Here is a 13,758-nt window from a genome sequence, read left to right as displayed (position 1 = left end):
AAAAAAAAAAGCTTTTCAAAAAAATCTGCATACACTCTTGCATTCATAAATTTTCTGAAATAAATATAAATCACATGTGCAGATTTACTATTGATAAACCCATTGAATGCAATAACCCTATGCCCTCTCCCAACTTTGAGTTTCCTGTGTTCGAAGCCGAAGAAGAGGAAGAAGAGGAGATCCCAGACGAGATTTCTCGATTACTTAAGCACGAGGAAAGAGCCATTCTGCCTCACAAAGAGCCTTTAGAAAAGATCAACTTGGGTTCTGAAGAAGACAAAAAAGAAGTGACTATTGGATCGTTGCTTGATGCTGATATCAAGAGTAAGTTGACAGACCTTCTCAAAGAATATGTTGACGTGTTTGCCTGGTCCTACCAAGACATGCCTGGGTTGGATACTAATATTGTTCAGCATTACTTGCCATTGAAGCCAGAATGTCCGCCGGTTAAGCAGAAATTGCGAAGGACTCACCCTGATATGGCTAATAAGATCAAAGTGGAAGTTCAAAAGCAACTCGACGCAGGTTTTCTTGTCACCTCTGAGTATCCTCAATGGTTGGCCAACATAGTGCCAGTTCCGAAGAAAGATGGCAAAGTCAGAATGTGTGTTGACTATCGTGACTTGAACAAGGCCAGTCCCAAAGATGACTTTCCATTACCACATATTGACATGCTGGTTGATAACACCGCTAAGTTCAACGTCTTTTCCTTCATGGACGGGTTCTCCGGTTATAATCAGATCAAGATGGCTCCCGAAGACATGGAGAAGACATCTTTCATCACCCCATGGGGTACCTTTTGCTACAAAGTGATGCCATTTGGATTAAAGAATGCAGGCGCAACTTACCAAAGGGCAATGACTACTCTCTTTCATGACATGATGCATAAAGAAATTGAAGTTTATGTGGACGACATGATAGCCAAGTCCAGCACAGAAGAAGAACATATTGAATACCTTTTGAAGTTGTTTCAACGACTAAGGAAATATCAGCTTCGCTTGAATCCTAACAAATGTACTTTTGGGGTTAGATCTGGAAAACTCTTGGGTTTCATTGTCAGCCAAAGAGGTATTGAAGTAGATCCCGACAAAGTAAGAGCTATTCAAGAGATGCCTGCACCAAAAACTGAAAAGCAAGTAAGAGGATTTCTCGGACGATTGAACTATATCTCCAGGTTTATCTCTCAAATGACTGCTACTTGTGGGCCAATTTTCAAGCTTCTCCGCAAAGATCAAGGGGTTGTATGGACTGAAGATTGCCAGAAAGCGTTCGACAGTATCAAGGAGTACCTGTTAGAACCACCAATATTGATTCCTCCAGTTGAAGGAAGACCATTAATCATGTACCTTACTGTGTTAGAAGAATCCATGGGTTGTATGCTTGGACAACAAGATGAAACTGGTAAGAAGGAGCATGCCATCTATTACCTGAGTAAGAAATTCACAGACTGTGAGTCTCGTTACTCCATGCTCGAAAAAACATGTTGTGCTTTGGCTTGGGCTTCAAAACGTCTACGCCAATACATGATCAACAATACAACTTGGTTAATCTCCAAAATGGATCCGATCAAGTATGTCTTTGAAAAGCCTGCCTTAACAGGAAGGATTGCCCGATGGCAAATGCTGTTATCCGAGTATGACATTGAGTACCGTGCTCAAAAAGCAGTTAAAGGAAGCATTCTCGCCGATCATTTGGCGCATCAGCCAATTAATGAATATCAATCTCTCAAGCTTGACTTTCCTGATGAAGATGTCTTGTACTTGAAGATGAAAGATTGTGATGAACCGTTACCAGAAGAAGGTCCTGATCCCGGATCAAGATGGGGCCTAATTTTTGATGGAGCAGTAAACGCTTTTGGCAATGGAATTGGGGCAATCATCATCACTCCCAAGGGTACTCATATCCCGTTCTCCGCCAGATTGCTATTTGAGTGCACCAACAACATCGCAGAATATGAAGCTTGTATCATGGGTCTCGAAGAAGCCATTGACTTAAGGATCAAGATCCTAGACATATATGGAGATTCAGCTCTCGTGATCAACCAAATCAAAGACAAGTGGGAAACTTACCACCCTGGCTTGATTCCTTACAGAGATTATGCAAGACGTCTGTTGACTTTCTTCAACAAGGTTGAATTGCATCATATACCTCGAGATCAGAATCGAATGGCAGACGCCTTGGCTACTCTATCTTCCATGTTCAAAGTCAATCATTGGAATGATGTGCCTAAAGTCAGAATCACGCGCCTTGAAAGGCCCGCTTATGTGTTTGCAACTTAAGCAGTCATCGATGATAAACCGTGGTTCCACGACATCAAACGCTTCCTTCAAGCTCAAGAGTACCCACTTGGGGCATCAAACAAAGACAAGAAAACTCTAAAGAGGCTTTCTGGCAGTTTCTTCCTGAATGGAGATGTGTTATACAAAAGAAACTTTGACATGGTTTTGCTCAGATGCGTGGATAGACACGAAGCAGACATGTTAATGCATGAAGTGCATGAAGGGTCCTTTGGAACTCATTCAAATGGGCATGCGATGTCCAAAAAGATCTTAAGAGCAGGATACTATTGGTTGACAATGGAATCTGACTGTTACAAACACGTGAAGAGATGTCACAAGTGCCAGATCTACGCAGATAAGATCCATGTGACACCGACTCTACTCAACGTTCTCTCATCTCCATGGCCTTTTTCCATGTGGGGTATCGACATGATTGGAATGATCGAACCAAAAGCTTCAAACGGTCATTGTTTCATCTTGGTAGCAATTGATTACTTCACCAAATGGGTCGAAGCAGCATCTTACGCCAATGTTACAAGACAAGTGGTTGTAAGGTTTATCAAGAACAACATCATTTGCCGATATGGTATTCCCAGCAAGATCATTACTGACAATGGTTCAAACTTGAATAACAAGATGATGAAAGAATTGTGTGAGCAATTCAAGATTGAGCATCATAACTCTTCTCCTTACAGACCAAAAATGAACGGCACCGTTGAAGCTGCTAACAAGAACATTAAGAAGATCGTCCAGAAAATGGTCGTCACTTACAAAGACTGGCATGAAATGTTGCCATTTGCTTTACATGGGTACCGTACTTCAGTGCGTACTTCAACAGGGGCAACTCCCTTTTCTCTAGTATACGGCATGGAAGCTGTGCTCCCCGTAGAAGTTGAAATCCCATCAATGAGAGTCCTCATGGAGACTAAGTTATCAGAGGATGAATGGTGTCAAAACAGATACGATCAGTTGAACTTAATCGAAGAAAAACGTATGACTGCTCTATGCCATGGACAGTTATACCAAGCAAGGATGAAACAAGCCTTCAACAAAAAGGTTCGACCTCGTGAATTTCGAGAAGGCGACCTCGTGCTTAAAAATATCTTGTCTTTTCAACCAGATTCTAGGGGCAAATGGTCTCCTAATTACGAAGGCCCGTATGTTGTCAAAAGAACATTTTCTGGCGGCGCCATGATTCTTACAACCATGGATGGTGATGAACTCCCACATCCTGTGAATGCCGATGCAGTCAAGAAATACTTTGTCTAAAAAAGAACAAAAGAACAGCTCGGTAAGTTGAAAACCCGCAAAGGGCGACTTACGCAAAAATGAGCGTCTCGGTGGACTGAAAACCCGAAAGGGCGGTCCAGGCAAAAATTAGAGACAATAAACAGAAAAAAATTCATCCTGGTAGATTGAAAACCTGAAAGGGCAATCTAGGCAAAAATTAGGGATTAATGACAAAGTAACTGTATCAGTCCGTACTTCGTCACCTGAGGAGTCTTTTTCATCAAAGGATCTTCGATCAAATCATCACCAATCTGAAGCAACAAATACAGTTGGAACTCAAAGTTGTTGGGGGGAATAGTGGTTATTGCTTTCAATGTAGCCTTTTCCGCATAATTACCATTTCCAACTTTTGTAAATACTCCATGGAATCACGCCTTTAGCTGATTTCCATCTTATTAAATAAATTTGAGCCTTGTGCCCATTTGTTTGCAATCTTTAATTTCTTTCAGCTTGCAAAATGACGCTTTAATTGTGCTATTCACTTTTGAAAAAAGAAAAAAATAAGTTTTAAAATGAATTTACTTCACTTTTCTTTTTCAAAATAAAAGCGAAACTTTCCTTTAAATGGTGAACAACGGAAGGAACATCAGCAGTTGTCTCCGTAGGATGAACAAAAGGGTTCTCCCTGAAAAATTGTTGAGACAACGGTATTCTTGTCCCAGAAAAGAATTCTTGAAGCAATTACCCCTCGAGGTAAAGAAGCTCTTCTATCTCCAGTAAAGAAGGTCTTTTATCCCCAGTGACGAAGATTTTCCATCTCCAGTGAAGAAGCTCTTCCATCTCAGTAAAGATGCTTATCTTCCCCAGAGAAGTTTAAAGCACGCAACACCATTCATCACCCGTGTTATCTACACCGTGTTGAAAAACATTTGCCAAGTATCTGGTTGTATTGCGACGTCGGTCCCTCTCCAGTATACTCTTTTGTCTGTCAGTATTGTTAGCATGCATGCGACATTCATGACATTCATCATTCATACATATTTGCATCATTTATGCATTCTTGCACTTTTCAATGTCTGCTTTAAGAATCACTTGTTTAGGATATATCTATCCCAAAGAAAGAGAAAAAAAAGAAAAAAAGAAGAAACAAATATGGGCGTGTCATCTCTCCAAGTAGGTTGTCACCCATAAGCAGAAAAGAACATCTTCTTTCTCCAGTTCCCCACTGAGATAATTCCTCGTGGAAGAAGGTTGCTTTAGTTTCTCCTTTCAAAACAAAGGAGGAGATCCCCAGTTGAGTTCATTCCTCATGGGTGCAAAGTCTTGTTTGACTATTTCTTTCCAATTCATTCTTGGATAGAATCCTGTCTTTACCAGAGATTCAAATTCCGATTCCTCAAACAGAGTCGTGAAAAACAGACAATAAGCAATAGCCTCATCTTCTGAGCAGATTATGTCTCTTTCAAAAGAAATTTCCTCTCAAGGAAATCAATCATGAAGATCATTTGACAAATCAGGGCCTTATTACTGTTCACAAAGCTGAATAACAAGTAATTTCCCTAACAAAGTCTCCAGAATCATTTTATCACTTGGCTGATAATTGATCATGTCTTCAAAACCATTATCACAAGGCTGGTAGTCGGTAACCTTTTGTTCTGGTTATATTATTAAACATGTCTATCACAAGGCTGATAGTCGGTAATATTAACCAAACATTGAAACTCTTTTACCTTGTCAAGTCTATCACCATGCTGATAGTCGGTAACACAGTTTCATACCTTTCACCTTCGCATTATTAAACAAGTCTATCCCCATGCTGATAGTCGATAATGTCGATAGGTAAGCTTTTCTTACAAAGCTATCATTCCCCGGTGAAGCATACACTTGCTTTCCCGAAAAACGGATTCTCTTCCTAAAACGGATTGAGACATCCTTCCCAATCTCTTTTCTCCAGCGGAGTCAGTTCTTGATATTCCCTCGGTAGAGATATCCTTGCATCATTCGCAATTTTGGTATCTTAGGTCCAAAATTCGCGTCTTCTGATATTTAAGTCTCTTCCACCCTATCAAAACGAACATTTTCAATCTTCATGTCTCAGGTTGAAGAAACTTAAATAGGGGCATCTGTCATACCCCAATTTTTGACCTAAGATACCACCTCATATCATTGCATATGCATCATTTGCATCTCTAACAAATTGCATTAGCTTGTGTTTGCTACTTGTGACTCAGCAGGGTTTAATCAAGAAAACACTCATCAGTACAAGTAACAATCAATTAGGGTTTTGTTCTCCCTTCATCTCAAATGAATCATCTTCATCAACAATCAACATTTGGTCCTCAGAGATTCACTTCAACAAACTCAACAGCTTTGAATCGACTGAATTAGGGTTTTGACTGAAGTTAGCATACTCCTGACTTTTGCTCAGGATTTGATCTAATGACTTGGGACATGATATCAAGACCTCAAGTGCACCATTTTGACCTAATCCATTGGCTCAGAACATCTCCTACACAAAGATTGATCAGACAAATCCTCAGATCAGGGTTTTTGAACTATCAGGGACTAAAATCAGGGATCACATTTGGGAAACCCTAAAAACCCCCAGGAAGTCAATCAAAGGTTTCAATCATCCTCAAATAATCCCTATGACAATATACAATGGAAATTACATCTCAATTCAAGACCTACGGGCATGAATTTCATCAGGTCGACAATTAGGGTTTTTGACCTAATTCACTGAGCAACTGACTTTTTAATCAGGACATGGTGCCACAACTCAAACCATGGCTCAATATCCTCTAATGCTTCAATGTAATCCATTCATACTATTCATTTGATGAGGATAGCCTGTTTCACTTGAAATCTCAAGAAACGCGATTCGTCTGAAAAAGTCAACTGTACAAGATCACCATTGACTTTTGGGGAATTTTGGTCAACCATGACTTTTGAAGTTTTGAATCATCAATATATGATATGAGAAGTCATTTGATCAAGGAAAATCAAGAAAATCAATCAAAAATCAAAAAGTCAAAAGTTTGACTTTTCATGGTTTTTTCCAAACTTTGGAAGGGAATTTCTCAAAATTTCACCTACAAACTGAAAAAAACTTCCAACATGAAAGTTGTAGATTTTGATCCAATAAACAACTTTGACACATATAAATTTTTTCCATAAGATCAACCATTTAAGAGATATGGAGCTTCAAAGTTGGTACTTTTTGAAAACTTCACTTGAAATCTCATTTTCTTCAAAGTTCATGGATCTTTTTCACCCATTTCCTTAAAGGTCTTGAAGAAACTTTCAACTAGGGTTTTGAAGTGTGTAATATGAGCTTTCCAAAATGTCCAAGAGCATGAAAAAATATGGAGTGTAGCTATGGTTTTGAATTTTGACATTAGTGATCATTTTCACTTGAATTTTCACCATTTTTCACTAAGTTTCAAGACTACATAACCTATAATTCAAGTGATGACACACCAAAGCAATGATTGAGAGATATTTTCTGGTTTAAGATCAGATAGTAAAGAGATAAGAAGCTTGGCCAAAATAACCATGGTTTAGTAACTTTAACCATATGCATTTAATGTAAAAGATTCCTTTCTATCCCTTAAGCCAAATCATCAAACTTTGAAGCAACTTGCAAGAGCCTTGTATTCAGAATCCATGGCCTATAAATAGAGGTCATTTCCACTCTTCAACTCACACCAAAACCTCATAAACATAGGTTTTCTCTTCCTTTCTTAGAATGCAAGTTTCATGGTTTTCAAAGAGGTAGAAAACTCAACCTCTAAACCTTGCAAGTTCTGAGCCAAGTGATGCTTCCCACAAGCCACAAACATCATATGGGATGTGTTTGAACCACTCACACACCCCAAATCACCCCAAAACTCAGAATCATCATCTCACCTCCATATGAACATGAATTGAACCTTATCATGCCAAAATCCATTCCAGGCCATTTCTGTCCAAACTATCACTTCTAACACCTTCCATATACTTCATATGAATGATCCAAACACTCACATACGACCTGTAACACCTCCATCTTCAAATTCGATTCATACTTGAAGCAACTGCAGTTCAGGTGCCATGGCCATGCTCAGATGAATCCAGCTTGTTCCAGACATCCAGACACCTTCCACAATCATCATTGAAGCTATCCAGATCGATACAACGCATCTGTAACACTTATATTGAAGAATCAAATCTCCAGTTTTGCCGTTTTTGAGGTAAGTGCACATGAACTTCAAACTCTATGAATCATGCATCATAAATGAAAAACTGGTTTACCATCATGTTTCTGCATACATATGGATCATTAACCCTCAATCAATTGCTATTTATCTTGCACATACACGATTTCATGATCAATCTCAGAATTAGGGTTCTTCGTGTTCATCACAAAATTGATCACCTTAGAGCAAAAATAAATGAATTATGAGGGCACCATCATGATCCTTGTAAAAAAACGAGTGAGATAGACCCTTCACTTGATCAATTTGGTTCAGTTTTCAGAAATTTCAAAATCAAATTGGGGATGTGTTCTTGGCGCCATTTTTTGCGAAGGAAATTTGAAAAATAAGTTTGAAATATAACCAGTTGGATGCGTATGTATTACAAGCTGCGCGCGCAGCTGGGTTGGCAAGTGTTTTGGTCTGCAAACACAAGGGCGTGGGTTCAAACCCTTTGGAAGACAAAACCAATTTTTTTTATCACTTTTTTCCTTCAATTTCTTCACAACTTCATCAATTAATTTAACCCATCAAAATAACTTATTTTTTCTTCATTTTTTAAACACTTCTTATTTAATAGACATATTTTGACAATATCAAAAAAAATCACAAAAAAAGATTTATTTAATATACTTTTAATTAGGTTTAAAATGACATGTTTTTAGGTATTTTCAAATACTTTAAGTATTGTTTTATTTGATTTTTTCAAACTTAATTACTTGTAAATATTTTTGTGATCAAACCCTAATCACTTAGGTCTTAATTAAGCATTAAAACTTGTTTTAAACTTAATTAAGTTGATTTCTTTCAAATTCAAATCATTTTAAAACGAGCGATCGTGATTCTTTTCAAAACGATAAACCATTTCTTTTTGAAACTATTGATTAAATCTTTTTTAATTGATCAAATGATTTTCAAAACGAAGTGGGGCCTCTCGAATATTAGAGAGTGTAAGTCCCATTTCTTTTCCTTTTGTACAGTTTTTTAAACAGAAAACTTTTTCCAAATTACTTCCAAACAGTTTTTAAAACAATAAATCTCACCATCTTTTTTTTCAAAACCATCCACCCTGTTTTATGAAAATAAAACAGGGGCCTCTCGAATATTAGAGAGTATAAGACCCACTCTTTTTCCTTTTTACAGTTTTTCTTTGTACAGAAAACTCTTTCAAAACAATACTTTTCAAAACAATCTTCAAACAGTTTTTCAAAAGCGAAACCTCGCGTCTGTAGATAAACAATCAACCATGTTTTGTAAATGTTCCACGGGCCTCCACGTAGGTATAAGTCCCAAGCCCTTTTGTACATACCCATTCCTGTACATGAAATTAGGTATTTCATTGTACACACACATTTTTGTACATATCTTAATTTGTTTTTTAACTTTGAATAACAAATAAAAAATGAAGGTTTTTCTTTAAATCTTCCCAAAAAAATACCATGGGCCTCCATGTAGGTATAAGTCCCAAGCCCTTTTGTAAATACCTGTTTACATAGCTTTGAATAAACTCAAGTGGACCTCTCCCCGAGTGTGAGTCCCGAGCCCTGTGTATACAAATGGATCATGCTTACAGGTATATTTCCTTCATAAACTCCATTATATACACACACTTTGTCATATATATAATTGTTCATACCTGTTCATGTTTGTTAATACTTGTTCATGTTTGTTCATATGTGTGATATGTGTGCTTGTTCAACTTAGTACAACACTAGGTTCCCCATAGCCTCCTATTGGGCTTCGTGCAAAGAATCTTCCCGGTGAAATCGCTCTAAGAGCTCAGACCAACTATACCATGCCTCCCCTTGGGCTTTGTACAAACGAGTGACCCTCCCATAGCCTCCTCTTGGGCTTACAATGCAAGGACCCTGGATTGTCCCTCCCATAGCCTCCTCTTGGGCTTACAATGCAAGGACCCTCGGATAGCCTCCTCTTGGGCTTCGTACAAGGACCCACGGGCTTCTTATAAGCATCCCCAATATCCAAATCAAAATACCCTAGGAGATTAGACATTTTTCATCTCTATGCTAGGAGTATCTCTTTTATATCATCACAATCAATCAATCAATAAACCAAACCTTTTTTGCCACAAGGCTGGCTAATCAATCAAACCTTTTTTGCCACAAGGCTGGCTAATCAATCAAATCTTTTGCCACAAGGCTGGCTAATCAATCAAACTGTTTTACCACCGTACTGGATGATTAATCAAAGTTTTTGTCACAAGGCTGACTTCATTGAAACTTTTGCCACGAGGCTGGCTGATTAATCAAAACTTTTTGTCACAAGGCTGACTTCATTGAAAGTTTTTGCCACAAGGCTGGTTAAACAAACAAACAAAATTAAACAGATGTATGTGATGATATAGATTAGATACATCTAGCATTTAGACGACATTTGTCTATTTTCCTTTGCTTCCACTAGCATAAGTGGGAACTACGATTGCTCTGACTTTCTCAACATCCCTTTGAGAATACGTAGGCACAAGGTCAATCCTTGGCGAGCAAAACAAAACAAAAAAACCATTTAAACCTTAGCACCCGTAGACCCCGAGCTACAGATGCTCTGATTCCCTCTAGGGGATATGTATGCAGAGGATCGCGATGATCTTTGCGAGCATAATCAAACAAACACCTTAGGTCCCACCTTTTTCACAAGAACCTCTCAATAACAAGAATGGAATAAATAAAACAAAGAAACCTATAGAGTACTATAGATACGTTGGGTGCTAATACCTTCCCTTCGTATAACCAACCCTCTTACCCAAGATCTCTCCCCCACTTTTAAGGTTATTGCAACTTTTTTCCTTTTCCTCTTTTGGAAACAATAAAAAGTTTGGTCCGTACAAAAGAAAAATCATTTTTTGAGCACTCGAGCCCAAAGAAGGCATCAGGTGTCTCATCCCAAAAAAAGACAACGATTTTTCCCCGCGACACTATACCGCTCTTTATATTTCTAGCTTTATCGCTTTATTTTATCATTTCATCATATTTACTTTCCGCCGTTTTTTCTTTGTCCACTTGGACATATGTTTATGCTTCCGTTATTTTTCTTTTGTCCACTTGGACCATACTTTACCTTTTTTGGCTAAAACACTAATAAACAATCAAAAATCCAAAAAAATACATAAGGCTCTCTCTGGACTATCGGTTACTATCCCTAGCATTTTGGAGATTCGGACTTATGGACCTAGTACCTCTGGACTCATTCTATTACTACCCTGTGATTGTTCTGTCTGTCTGGCATTGTTCTGTTGTATGTTTATGTGTGCAGGTACTTCCTTGAAAGCCCTTGATGGTTAATTCCAAGGCATTGATATAAGGATTTTACCCGCAAACAGCCGTTACTCTGCCCGATTTTCGTCAGAATCTTAATGTGCTTAATGAAAAGTGGTTCTAAGACAATAAGTTCATCTGGATCCCCAATTTTTAATGTGTTGGTATTGATAAATCCAAAGGATGGGAAAACTACATTGACTCTTAATGTCAAGTGTTGGCTTCTTACTTGGTTAGACCGTTTCTTTCCTTAGCTTTTATTTTACGCAATAGGATAGCCTCTTCATCTCCTCCCATTCTTAAATTTTCAAAATCTTCTCTCTTTTTCCAAAACATTCTTATGCTTGCAAACCTTTTCAAAACTTTTTTTCTTAAAAATATCTTTCGCCCTTAGTGGCTTTTCTTCAAAAGTTTAGACACCGTTAATTGTCGAAACGAGTGGTTATACCCCACGATTTTGAAATTGATTGATAATAACGAGATCTTTTCCGCGTGAGAGAGCTAGTGGCATACTCGTTGATTTTATCCGAGTTGGCGCCCTTCTTTCATTTGCGATGCAAAGAACTTGTTTGTTCTCATGCTCAAGATCAATGGCTGAGTATTTCTCTCTAACGACAACAAAGTGTTTATTCGTTTTAAATTGTTTTTCCCTTTAAGCGGAACTACATTAGCTCTGACTTCTCCATTGCACCGAGGAGATATGTAGGCACAAGGCTTAACGCTTTGCCGAGCTTATTTTAAAAATAAAACAAACCGTTTTTTAGCACACACACAACACGGATTTTCAAAAAGGTTCCTGTGGAGTACCACAGATATGAGGGGTGCTTTAAACCTTCCCCTTGTATAATCAACACCCGAACCTGAGTTCTCTTCCTTGTTTTAAAAAACAAAACTTTGGGTTTTACGTTCTTTTCCCTTTTCCTTTGAAAAAATAAAACGCGGTGGCGATTTCAAAACGGAATATTGATTCGAGTCAATCCCATGGCTTCGATATCAGATTTTCCCCGCTACAGAATGAAGTGCTGCAGAAAAGTGATTTTTCTGCTATATCAGTAATGTAACCGGTTACATGAGGAGGGTAACCGATTACATGGTCTCAAAATAGGCGAAGAACTGCATTTCGCGATGATGTAACCGGTTACATCATTTAGGTAACCGGTTACCACTGGGTGAAATTGAAAAATAAAAGTTACGGTCAGTGATGTAACCGGTTACATCATTTAGGTAACCGGTTACCACTGAAGCTTTTTTGAAAAATATTTATTTTAAATATCCGTAACTTTTAAACCGTTAATCCTTTTTGTACGCCGTTTCGAGGACCCGTTAGATGAATTGATCCCCTATTTTATGAAGTATATTAGGGAGTTATAACTTAAAATCATTTTTTTTGTTTGGTTTTGAGAATTGGTATTTGGTGGTAGATTGAGTAACGGTACGAACATACTATGCGGTGTTTTAGCTAGTATGATTACTGAGATGATAATATATCAAATGGTTGTGATATTATTATGCTTTGTATGTTGTGGATAAATGATTATGAATCGTTGGTGGATGTTAATGCTGAGCATGTCATGGTTGATGCATGCATTTCATAATCATGTTGTGGGCTGTATCCCTTATGGTGGTGGGACAGTGGTAGGTAATTCCCATCGTGTGGAATTAGTGAGAGAAGTAGCCGAATCTTTATGGTGGTGGATCGGTGAGATGGGTTATCCTATGTTTGGTACCACATGCATTTAGTTGCATTGCATTAGGTTGTTGTGTATAATTGTAACATGAATGGAAGTTGTCCAATGTTATAATTTGTGTGTATTTGATATGGATGATTGTATTTGACGAATGTTGCTATACTCTTTGAATATAATTGATTTGGGTGAATAATGTATGAATGAAGTTGTATTATTTATATTCCTAAAACATTTGTTAATGCGAATGAAACTCACCCTTACTGTTGTTATTTTTCAGATTGAGGAGTAGCTTGTGTACTTGGTGAGGATTAGCTCGTCAAGTAGTTCGTTAGAGTCAGTTGGGTCTGTGTCATGCTTTGGTCGTGTAACACTGGGAATGTTATTTTAGACTTGGCTGATAAACTCTTGTTTTGTTTATGGTTTATGGTTGAATCATGAGTCTCCAACTCCAGATGTTTGATTATTCAGTTGTTAAGAATATTCCGCTGTGTTAACATGCTATCTGAATAATTTTTGGTTTATCGTTCCTTTTATGGCATGACATGAATATTTGTTTATTTTATTGGAGTTGTAATACCCTTTTTCATGTTTTACTCTGATTTTTTGTTAATTTCTGCGGGGTTTAGAAGGGTGTTACAATAGTGGTATCAGAGCATAGTCGGTCGTTTGAGTTAGAGTGTTAGTGTCGGTTAATCCCTCGTATGCGATTAGTGTAAGGTTGACACTATCGTTACTTCTTGTTCTAATGAATATTGTTTGATATTTAGCAAAACAATGGCCGGAAGAGGAGGAAGAAACGATGACGCGATTGTTGAGGCTCTGGGCATGATTGCTAGTGTGTTGGGAGGGAATGCCAATGGAGCTGGTATTGGTGCTGACAGGCAGCCGAACAGTTTTCAGAGGAACAATCCTCCGTTGTTCAAAGGCACGCACGACCCCGAAGGCGCTCAGAGGTGGCTGAAGGAAATTGAAAGGATCTTCCGAGTGATCGATTGTGCTGAAAATCTGAAGGTGAGGTATGGTACTCACATGCTGTCTGAAGAAGCTGGTGATT

This window comes from Vicia villosa, unplaced genomic scaffold (genome assembly GCF_029867415.1).
Source record: "Vicia villosa cultivar HV-30 ecotype Madison, WI unplaced genomic scaffold, Vvil1.0 ctg.002489F_1_1, whole genome shotgun sequence".
Taxonomy (NCBI): Eukaryota; Viridiplantae; Streptophyta; class Magnoliopsida; order Fabales; family Fabaceae; genus Vicia; species Vicia villosa.
Note: the sequence above shows the minus strand (reverse complement) of the source record.